Raw genomic sequence first — 10,496 nt, 5'->3', positions numbered from 1 at the left:
ATCCTTGGCTTTTTTATCACTTCCTGTGCATTGCCAGCTGGTTTGATTGATCCTGTTACCAGTTCCTGCTACACTGACACAACACTGTACATTTCAGAATTTCTCTGTAAGGAATTAAAGTCTTCACATCGGGCTAGTGCAGGACCTAGATTCTGATACAATCTTCCTTTTTACATGAAAAAAAAATCCAGATTAATGGCTTTTTTTTTTAGTTGAGGCAGAGTATTAGTTCTGTTTTACTTAATAATGGACAGAAGAGTGCAAGCAGAGAAACTGACAGCTGGTGACAGGACTGAAAATGGTGAACTTAAGGTCTGCTGGCAAGCTAGGATGAGTCAGAGTACAGCAAGAGGGGAGGACCATGTGTTTGGGAGCATGCACTTGGAGAAACTTATGGAAGGGTTGAGAGGAAAATTAGGTATCAGGTTTTGTGGTTGCTGTGTCTGCACATTTTCACAGTGCTTATCTTTTGCTGTCAGTATTCAGGAACAGTAATTTGAGGTCTACCCTAGACATCAGGGCATGGTGGCTAGGTAGACACAGATTATTTTAAGGCAAAAGGCCGCAGTAAAGACAGAATCATAAAACTACCAATTTATCTTCATAACATCTATAAGAATTAAATATCACTTCATTGCATGCAGTCAGCTGTTGCATACTTCAGTGTCTTGTATGCTACATAATAGCAATTGAGACATGTTAATAGAACTAGAAGGGTAATTTCAGCAAAGAGAATGAGACAGAATGATGACAGGAGACCAGGGTATACATACGTGTACCTTATAGCACTGAAAAAAATAACAGTAAGAACTTAAATGTTCATAAATAGTAAGTATCTTAGTTTTTATGTTGGTCTGAAAGATGATCTAGAGCACAACATCCTGTAATGCTTAATAAACAGTGATTTATTTCAGAATAATACTGTTTTTTCACTTGCATTGAGAGACTTCCATCACATACAAGTGTTCTTATGGTATCGCAGATATGTTAACATTTATGTATATTGCCTAAATAGGACTAAAACACTAGCCACAGACATGTGACTCGCAGAGTGGAATCATAGAATCTTGGAATAGTTAGGGTTGAAAAGGACCTTAAGATCACCAAGTTCCAATCCCCCTGCCATAGGCAGGGACACCTCCCACTAAACCATATCACCCAAGGCCTCGTCCAACCTGGTCGTCTGGAACATTCACAACCTCCCTAGGCAGCCTATTCCAGTGCCTCACCACCCTAACAGGAAAGAATTTCCTCCTTATATCCAAACTTCCCCTGTTTAAGATTTAACCCATTACTCCTTGTCCTATCACTACAGTCCCTAATGAAGAGTCCCTCCCCAGCATCCCTATAGGCCCCCTTCAGATACTGGAATGGCTAAAGAAAATAATCTATTGAGTACCTACCCTATCCATACAGACGAGTTTTAGCAAGTAAGTCTATCTTCATTTAGTAGTCATATATATATAAAAAGGTTGGTTATATAAAACAAGGTTTATTAATAAAACAGGAACTCTAAATACAGTTTTTCCAGATTAAAAAACTGACTAATCCACTGAGAAATTGATTAAGACAATCTCACCTAACTTTAGCTGCCTGAAAGGTAGGTATTAATGTTCGTATTATCTATGTAGGTTCCATCTCTAGTCAATGGAAAGATCCAGATGGAACCAAAGGTCCAATCATCTTATTCTGCTTTTACTATTAAGGACTTGCCTTTGCTGATTATAAACAGAGACAGAATTTGATTTTTAAACCAGGTAGCAACTGCTCATATGGCGCAAGTGAGAATAATCCTGTGCTCAGATTCAATAACTGGGGTGATAACAGAAGACAGACAAATAATATTAGTTTTAGGTTTTTTCTTAAGAAGACACAGGGTAAGGGAATCTAGTATTTTATGACCTGCAAAAAAAATTGCATACAGTGTTTCAGGCACAGTGTGCAGGTTCCTACAGTATGCAGGTTCATACAGTAAGCATATTCACACTGCAGGATTGTTTCTCTAGGTTGGCTAATGCAGAGTAAAATGTAGTGTGTGACAGAGACCATTACCATTGAATCTTCTTATACTAGCAATATTAACACTTTGAGTATTGTCATCTTTTGGTCTGTTGCAAATTTAGGAAGATATGTGTTCAGTGCTCAAGTTGAGAGATGTCCTTTTTTCTATGTGGGTGAACTAATGCACTTCAGGTAGATCTAACACAGAGATACAGTATGCTTCAGGGTACTATACAACTTTGCCACATTCACCATTAAAAATACTTTGCCAAGAATGTTTTTTATAATGAGAACCCTATAGAGATTTCCATTTATATATTATAACAAGATACAGAAGAGACCTCCATGGAAGAACAATTAGCATAGAGGGCTGTGGGAGAGATAAAATAGAAAGTGAACAGGCAGTCAAAACTTCTTATTCGGTATAACATAAATAACATACATGGTAATAAAAAAAAAAAAGCGTTTGAAAATAATCATGGTGGAGAAAGAAATACAGATGATCTTGTCTTGGCTGCATTGGTTTCTAGATTCTGACTTTTGGGATTCCTGATGTAGGCATCCATTTGGAGTGGTTAGAAATTTTATTATGTCTCTCAAGGGCACAAGTAAAAGCTAGAAGCTGCTAAAATTATTTCCACAATGATTCTTCGACTTGTTCATGCTCTAGCCAAAACACAAACAATATTCAGCTATCAGTGGGATTAATGGAAACTGTGCCTTGCATGACAGCTTTTGATTAGATTGCACTTTGTCCTTTTTTACTTTGAAGCATTTGAATCTAAAACGTCTAGGAAATTAAAAGGAGCTTGCTGAGGAAAGAAGGTGGGGAGGAAGGAAGGGAAAGAAATAATTTTTTGCTGTTTTAATAAATTAGACATAACACCTAAATTCGTTTGACTAACTCTACATATTTCTATGTCTGGAAATACCTGTTCTATGAAGGGGTTCAACCAGCATTTTTAAAATTCTTTTATTTGTTACACTGCCAACAGCATGGGTAGTTATTAGTGTAACGTAACCCTGGGTAAGATTTGTGAACTCTGTATGGTTTAGCTGAGACTTGTATTTGTCTCAGAAGTCATCAACTCCCTCCCTGTGGTGTAACGTGTTCCAGACTTGCCTGGAGCCTTCTTTTTATCTGATATTGAAGACAGTACAGACCACATTTTTGTCTGCCAACAATGAAGAAAATTATCAAAATTGGTTCACAAAATAAAAAGGTACTTGATACCTAAATATTCTTCTTTGTCCTTTAATAATTTGGTTCTTCTTCGGTACCTGAGGGTATCTACAGACTTGTATCATTGTGCAGATCAAAGGGGATATAAACGTTAAACAGCTTATCACATTAAGATGTAGTAATGTTTCCAAAATTAAAGGAAAAATGCAACTATGAGAAAGAATACTCTGTCTCTCATTTCTGAGCAATGTTTCATAGGCTAAGAAATACAATGTTATGTATTTATATATCTCTTTACAGGTTAATTATTCCTATTATTCTAAATTTAAAAAGTTTTTGAAGAGAGGTGACATTCATCAGCTTGTCTTACTGCACAAAGACTGATTTTAAGCTTAAAGAAATTGTATCCAAAATGGTGTCTGAGCTTTTATGAATTAAAGCTCAGTTGCAGGAAGCCCATATACTCTTTAAGTCATAATCTTTATTAAATGTTGCTAAAATCCTCTTACAGCAAGGGACACTTAATTTTCTTAGCTTTCATTAGCCCTGAACCAAGTTCTTTCAAGAGTTGCCACTTAGAGGACCTAAACAAGCTGGAGTTATGGCCAACAAGAACCTTACAAAATCAACAACAGATACACAGTCCTGACCTAGGATTGAATAACCCCTTGCAGTGATACAGGCTAGGGACTGCCAGGCTGGGGAGCAGCTCTGATAAAAATGTCCCAGGGGTCAGGATGGACAGCAAGCAGGGCATAAGCCAGCAGTGTGCTCTGGCAGGTACAGAGGCCAAATGTGTCCTGGACTGTATGAACAGGAACATGGCCAGTCAGTTAACAGGGGAGACTCCTCATCTCTTCAGCCCTCACTAGAGCACACTGAAATACTGTGGTCCATTCTGAGGCCCCAGTATGGGAAAGACAGGGCTGATTCAACATGGAGAAGGGCTGGTTCAGGTGACACCTAACAGCAGCCTTTGTTGCCTATGAGGGGCTACAGGGGAGATGAAGCTGGGCATTTCTTAGAGGGGCATGGTGGGAGGGTGAGTGACAAGAAAAGCGAAGACTAGTTGTAAGAAAGCCCTTCCACTAGAAGCCCAGGCAACCAGTGGCACTGGCTGCCCAAGGGAATTGTGCAGGCTCCTTCCCTCCTCAGAGGGTTATGTATTCCAGCTGGATGAAGCCCTGAGCAGCCTGATCTGACTATGGCTCTAAGCAGCACATTGGAACAGAAGCCTCTAACGCTTCCTCCCAGCTTGAATTAACCTTTTAGCCTCTTATCCCATGTCACCATGATGATTCTATTTAAGAAATAATAATTATTAAGAAATAAAAATAAACACATATTACTAACTAAACATTCCTAAATAAACCCTTTTCATACCTTAGGAAAAAAAAAATCTCATAAGCCTTGCTGTAGAAGATCCTGATTACAAGTCACATATTATCTAGTTTTCCTTGTTGATTACGCTTAATATCTCAGTTCACTGACCTTGAGTGATATATGAAAGTAGCTTCGCAGTGGTTTTGCAGGTTAAGAAAACTAAGGTTGTGCTGTTGTTTTCTAACCCCATCTCTCCTCTGATGCAAAGGTTTTATTAACTGCCTGACCTGCTGCTATTAGTCAATATGCATTGAAACAGTTTTGATTGCAAGCCCCGTGTAAAAGGAAAATCACATTCACTGCAGCTTTTCCTGGTTCATCAGTCAAACCTGAATCAAAGGAGCATCTTGCCTTTCCTGGCCTTGCTATGTTCAGTGACAGTGGGCTGCCATTAATCAAGCTGCTGTCAGAACAAACACGAACTTGAAAGAAAACCAGTTTTGTGGCTGACAACAGCCTAGCCATGTGCCTTACTAGGAAGCTGTTAATGGGCTATGGTAAACTTAATAAAATTGTGAATTATTTGAAGGAGGTACTGAGTGGTCATTTAGGCAGACACACCACCAGTGGCAAGGTAAGTTTCCAAGCCTGCAACTCACTAGTAGTTTTCATTTCAATTTTGGTTTTTGTGAAAACATGACGTCTGATTTCTGCACACTGCTCAGGAGAGCGGGAAACTATTGCAACATCTATCTTACAGCAAAATCAATGAGTAAAATCAGCTACGGATCTCAGGGCTTGAGCTGCAACCACAGAAAGCTACTTGTGAATAATGGACATCTTTTAAAAAGCTGGATGAGCATGTGCAAAGCCTCTCTCAAACCAGGCAATGTGGAGGGCTCTTCCCCTACCTGAGGGCAGAGGTGGGGTGCCTGTGCAAAAGCCACTTCTGGTGATGTCCTGCTTGTTCTGGCTTGGGTGTCCTGCCATGAGACCCATCTCACCCACACCTGAGGTGAGGGACGAGGCGCTGCAAAGGGAGCTGGGGTGGTCTTGTGAATCTTACAGGCATATTCTGACAGGTTTCCCAAAGGCAGCTGAAGTCTGCTGTAGCCCTCACAGAGATGGACATCTTAGTGCCCAGACATGCCTTCCTCCCCACAGCTTATTGCTAACCAACCATGGAGCCACCATGCCTGCCATGGCAGTGAGGACAGCAGCTGAGGCCTGGGGGTATTTTTCTCACCTCAGAATTGCTCCCACTCCCTGGCCCCTTGGTGCTGCAGTTTCCGCAAGAGTTATCAGCTGTGAAACATCGTATCTGTTTTATTTTGTTTGTTCACCATTTCATGTAGCCTGTTGTGTTCCTGTCCAAGGGAGGCCATAGGCTCGGCTTGTCCTTCCTGCCAAGGTCAAAGGCTCTTGATGGAGAAAGGGGCTGAGCCCTCCTCCCAGGGGAGCATTGTGGAAGGTGTTAGCGGCAGGGGGTGGGGGGACTACTGTGGGGAAATGACCAAGTGAGGAGTGAGCCCTGAAGCACAGCAAAGCTCGCCAGCCCAGAGGAAGGAGGAGGAAGCAGGTACACAGCCAGGTGCCTGAGGGGAGAGGAGACAGCCATGGGCACCTGGCTGCAGCAGCACTGAACCTGCCACCAGCCAGCCAGCCCCCAAGCTGCTGGGCTTGAACCAGCCACGAGAAAGGACGTGGCCTGGAATGCAAGGTGAGAGAATTTGTTCAGGGTGCTTTACTTCTGTTTCTTCTCTGTTTGACAGCCTTGTGCAGCTGGGAGTTGCTCAGACTACCGGTCAGATGGTGTACTCCTCTGTGAGGCCAGGCCCTGATGCGCCCCTCCTCAGTTTTCCTCAACCATGAAGAGTCTTCATCCCAAGGTATGAAGCACTACAGGAAAGGTCAATGTCCTCTGACAAACACTACATCCACCATCATCAGACACACAACAGGAGGTGTATCTCCAGGAGGTTATGTGTACAGTGTGTGTTCATTCAAATAAAATAGCCCATGTTTAAGAATTAAAATACGTGAAAATCAGGTTTCCATGGGATACACAACAGAATTCATGTGGTGAAAAAAATCAGCTTAAATGTTTATTAGTTTGAATAAACCTTAATTTTTAATGAAGGTATATGTGGGGAAAGAGGGTGGCTGTTACACTAGTTCTTTGTGCAGAGCAGCGTCATTTCTGGTTTGGACTAATGGCAAGTGATTTCAACAGGTTTTAAAAGAAAATAAGTATCCTGAATGTGGTTTCCCCTTCTCTTTTTTTTTTCTTTCCTTTTAAAAATACTTTGCAGAAAGTTAAAATATCAATTATGTTTTTAGCCTGTCAGCTCTAATAAGGCAGAGCTAGAAGACCTGGTTTCACAAAGAGGACTTGGAAATAGCTGCCTTTAAAGCAGAACCATTGAAAGAGAAACATATGCCAGAAACCAGGTATGTTCCAGGACAGCTTAGAAGAAACAGGACCTCAAGTTTTAAAAAAACAGAGAACTGTGAACAAACCTCATTTATGGCAGCTTGAGTAAAATAAAGAAATTTGTGCCAAATCATTTTTGCCTAAGCTACATGTAGCCATTTAAGGACAGTATTGCAAAAACTAAATATTTGTCTTCTTTGAGACTAGCTATGTGATATTTCCTGCAACACAAAGAATCTAAAGATCCGGTATTAACTGGAAAATGGTTCCACATTAATCCAACATATGCAGCTTTTTTACTCAGAAAAATTCTTTTAAAATGTTAAAGTAATATTTCATAGCTGCAGATGCAACTATTTACTCAAGTTCTAAGGAAGACTAAATGAATCATTAAAAGAAAAAATAATACAACCAACATGCTTTTCAGCAAGGCTCACAACCTGGGAAAGATCAGCTGCCCACATTTGAGAACAGATTAATTTATCCTTAGCTAATTACCCTGTAAGGTTCAGCTGAGCTGCCAGCACCACTAACAATCAAGACATACCACAATGGATTGTTCTGTCTGTTTGATAAACTCATTCACTGCACATACTGATTTCTGGCTGTGCATGTACAATATAATTTACCCGGTCAATAGTGTTACTACTCATCTATTCAGATCATTTTCTGCCTTTTTGTTCTGGCTTATTATTTTCAATCTGCTTTTTGCATCATTCTCTCTAGTTTGAGTAGAAGTCTGGCAGTCAAGACCAGTATGTTCTAGTTCTTGCTCTGCTGATTAGTATTTGTATGGCTTTATCATAGTTTTAGCATCTCTGACTTCAATTTGCCCATCTGTAAAGCTGGAATAGTATTTAAAAGCCTCTGGGGATCTTCAAGCATAAAGTAGTTCTCACAGTGAAACTACACACAATGCAAAGGGACATAAAACCTCAAGAAATACACTGTGTCCATTTAATTGTAAGGTGCCATGGCAAGCATACAGTTGAATTATTATCTAAAATATATACAGATGTAAAAGTTATTGTTCAGCAAGAAGTCAGTATTTGACTTGTTTTTTCAGTATATAAAGAGATGAATTGAAAATTTCATGGGAAGGGTTTGAAGATCGTATAAGTTTCCTTTTTCTTTTAAATAATCTAATAATCTACATATAAATACGAAAAATATTGAAGTCTTAATGACTTCAATACTATAACTAGAATTGATCTTTTTTGACATAACAATGAATAAATCACACTCTTCTTAAAACTACTGCTTTCTGCAGAATCTGAGCATGTTTTCATTGGTACCAGCCAGTCACTACTGCTGGCATTAGTGAGAATCAAATCAGATCCTTTGTAATGAAAACTTAACCGTATGCTGAATCTTAGTCAAAAGATGCAGACAGCTTGCTTTAAATCAAGGTACATAATTAACTGGGATATAAATTCCTTAAAAAGCTAGTCCTTAGATTCAGAGCAGCATAAAGCCTTTTCAGTTTAATTTCTGAATTTAAACGGTAAGGTAAAAATGAAAAATAATTTATTTAAAGCCCAAGGTAAAATATATCTTGCTACCTGCAGAATAAGAATGGGCAGTGCACTCTTTTTTCGGGAGTGCAATAAAACTAGAAAGTAAAGATGCTTCTCATTGTGAGCAAACAAAAAAGTACTGTTTATTAATTGCAGCAAAAAGGAACTTTAGAAAACTGGCTTAATTGTGGCAGTTGGAGAGTCTTAGAAGAGGCAGAATATGACTTTCATTAACTTGTGTGATGACTGGGACTGGACATAGAGAAAACACATGCACATGAGTGTTGGAGAGAGATGTTTATTTACTACAGCAATCTTTGTCTGTAAAGGGAGAGATGGAAAAATTTTCCATATCATTTATAGTACTTCAGCAGTTAAAAAAAGAATTTCCTCGACCACTTCCTCCTTTCTTTATCTTTTTTTTTTTCCCAAGCAAAACTTTCTGCAAGATAAATATATAGTAGAGATCTCAAGACATATGTTATTAAATTTCTGGCCTGTCATCACCCCTTGGTTTTCAACAAATGCAAGTTTAATGTGACATGAGGATATGTGATATTAAATATGACAGTACAAAGTATTTCAAATGTGCCTTATTGGAAAACTATAATACCATAGGTTTCGTGGATTATACATTTCTCCAAAACTGGCGTAAAAGAATTGGGAAAATAACTGCGTATTCAACTGACTGCATTCCCTAGAACATGACATTTAAAGAAAACCAGCTAATTAGTGTGAGGTGAAGTCTGCTCAGGCTATATTGGTTTAAGCTTGGAGGAATGCCACAGAAATCAGTCTAATAACTTGAAAGTCATGTGGCATAGAAAAGAAGAGAATTTGGTACATGAAGTTCTTCTTTTTTTTGCTTTTCTTCAGGGACATCTATTTATAACCCTCTTCTCATACAGCAGCCTTGGCTATCATTTTAGTCATCAATACAATTTTGTAAACATCTTTCCCCTGAGCAATGCATCATTGTCTCGAAAGCTGAAAAAAAGAAGAAATGTACAGACAAAATAGCTAGGAATTTGTAGCTGTAGCCTTATCTTCAAATATCCTGAGTTTTGTGCATGGGCAGTTGTCAGCTCAGGAAATAAAAACCCCACAAAACCCCCATGAAACCAAACCTTGCCTGTAAGTACAGCAAAGTACTTACACGCAGCAGGAAGCAAGGTGGCTTTTCATAACCATGTTGAGTTAAAAAGAAAAAAACCCGAAAACCAAGGAGCAGATTCATCATGTAACCTATAGAAGGAACTCTTTCCTCACCAGATTGGTCATGTACTAGAAATTCCAAAACAAGGAAGAAGATGTACAATAAAACATTGACAAGAATCATACTTTGTGCTGTTACTCCCTCTTTGGTCTGAAGATAACAGCTGCCATCTGAAAATGCAAGCCCCTGAGAGCTGCAGATATTTCTGAAAGTATAGGCTGAGGCTATTGAACTTTCTTACATCATAGCAATTTAATGATCATTTTTGTTACAGGAAAGGAAGAGGGGGGAGATTTTTCCTTTGTGTGAGCATACACCTGGAGTGTATGGAGCTCTACCTGAAGACGGAAAAGGAGCTGTTCGAGAGTTTATGGGTTAGGATTAGAGAAAAGACAGTCAAAGGTGACAGCATAGTAGGTGTCTGCTATCTAGACAGAAAGAAGTGGGTGAAGCCTTCTACAGACAAATAGTAACAGCCTCACATTCACAGGTGCTCGTGCTGGGGACTTCAACCACCTTAATATCGGGAGGGACAATACAGCAGGACATAAGCAAACCAGGAAGTTCCAGGAGTGCATTGACGATAACTTACTCCTTGAAGTGATTGAGGACCCAACAAGGACAGGTGCAGTGATGGACCTCATGCTCAACAACAATGTGTGGCTTGGCTGCAGTGACCATGAAATGATGGAATTCAGGACCCAGGGAAGAAGGAGTGAGCAGGGCAAAAAACATGATCACAGCCGTGGACTTCAGGAGAACAGATTTTGTCCTGTTCAGGGATATGCTTGCAAGAGTCCTGTGGAATAAGGCCCTAGAGGG

General features: G+C 39.6%; 1 long non-coding RNA gene across 1 annotated transcript; it reads left to right on the top strand.

Moving 5' to 3' along the window:
* The first annotated feature begins 6,331 nt into the window (after positions 1-6,331).
* Positions 6,332-10,164, top strand: LOC130596587 (uncharacterized). Its single transcript, XR_008971563.1, has 3 exons — positions 6,332-6,396; positions 6,848-6,958; positions 9,949-10,164. It is a non-coding gene; the product is annotated as an uncharacterized LOC130596587 (long non-coding RNA).
* The last annotated feature ends 332 nt before the right edge of the window (positions 10,165-10,496 follow it).

Source organism: Pezoporus wallicus, unplaced genomic scaffold (assembly GCF_028554395.1).
Source record: "Pezoporus wallicus isolate ANWC-B61680 ecotype Strahan unplaced genomic scaffold, APGP_CSIRO_Pwel_v1 contig_7293, whole genome shotgun sequence".
NCBI classification, from domain to species: Eukaryota; Metazoa; Chordata; class Aves; order Psittaciformes; family Psittacidae; genus Pezoporus; species Pezoporus wallicus.
This window is presented reverse-complemented; position numbering and strand designations above follow the sequence as displayed.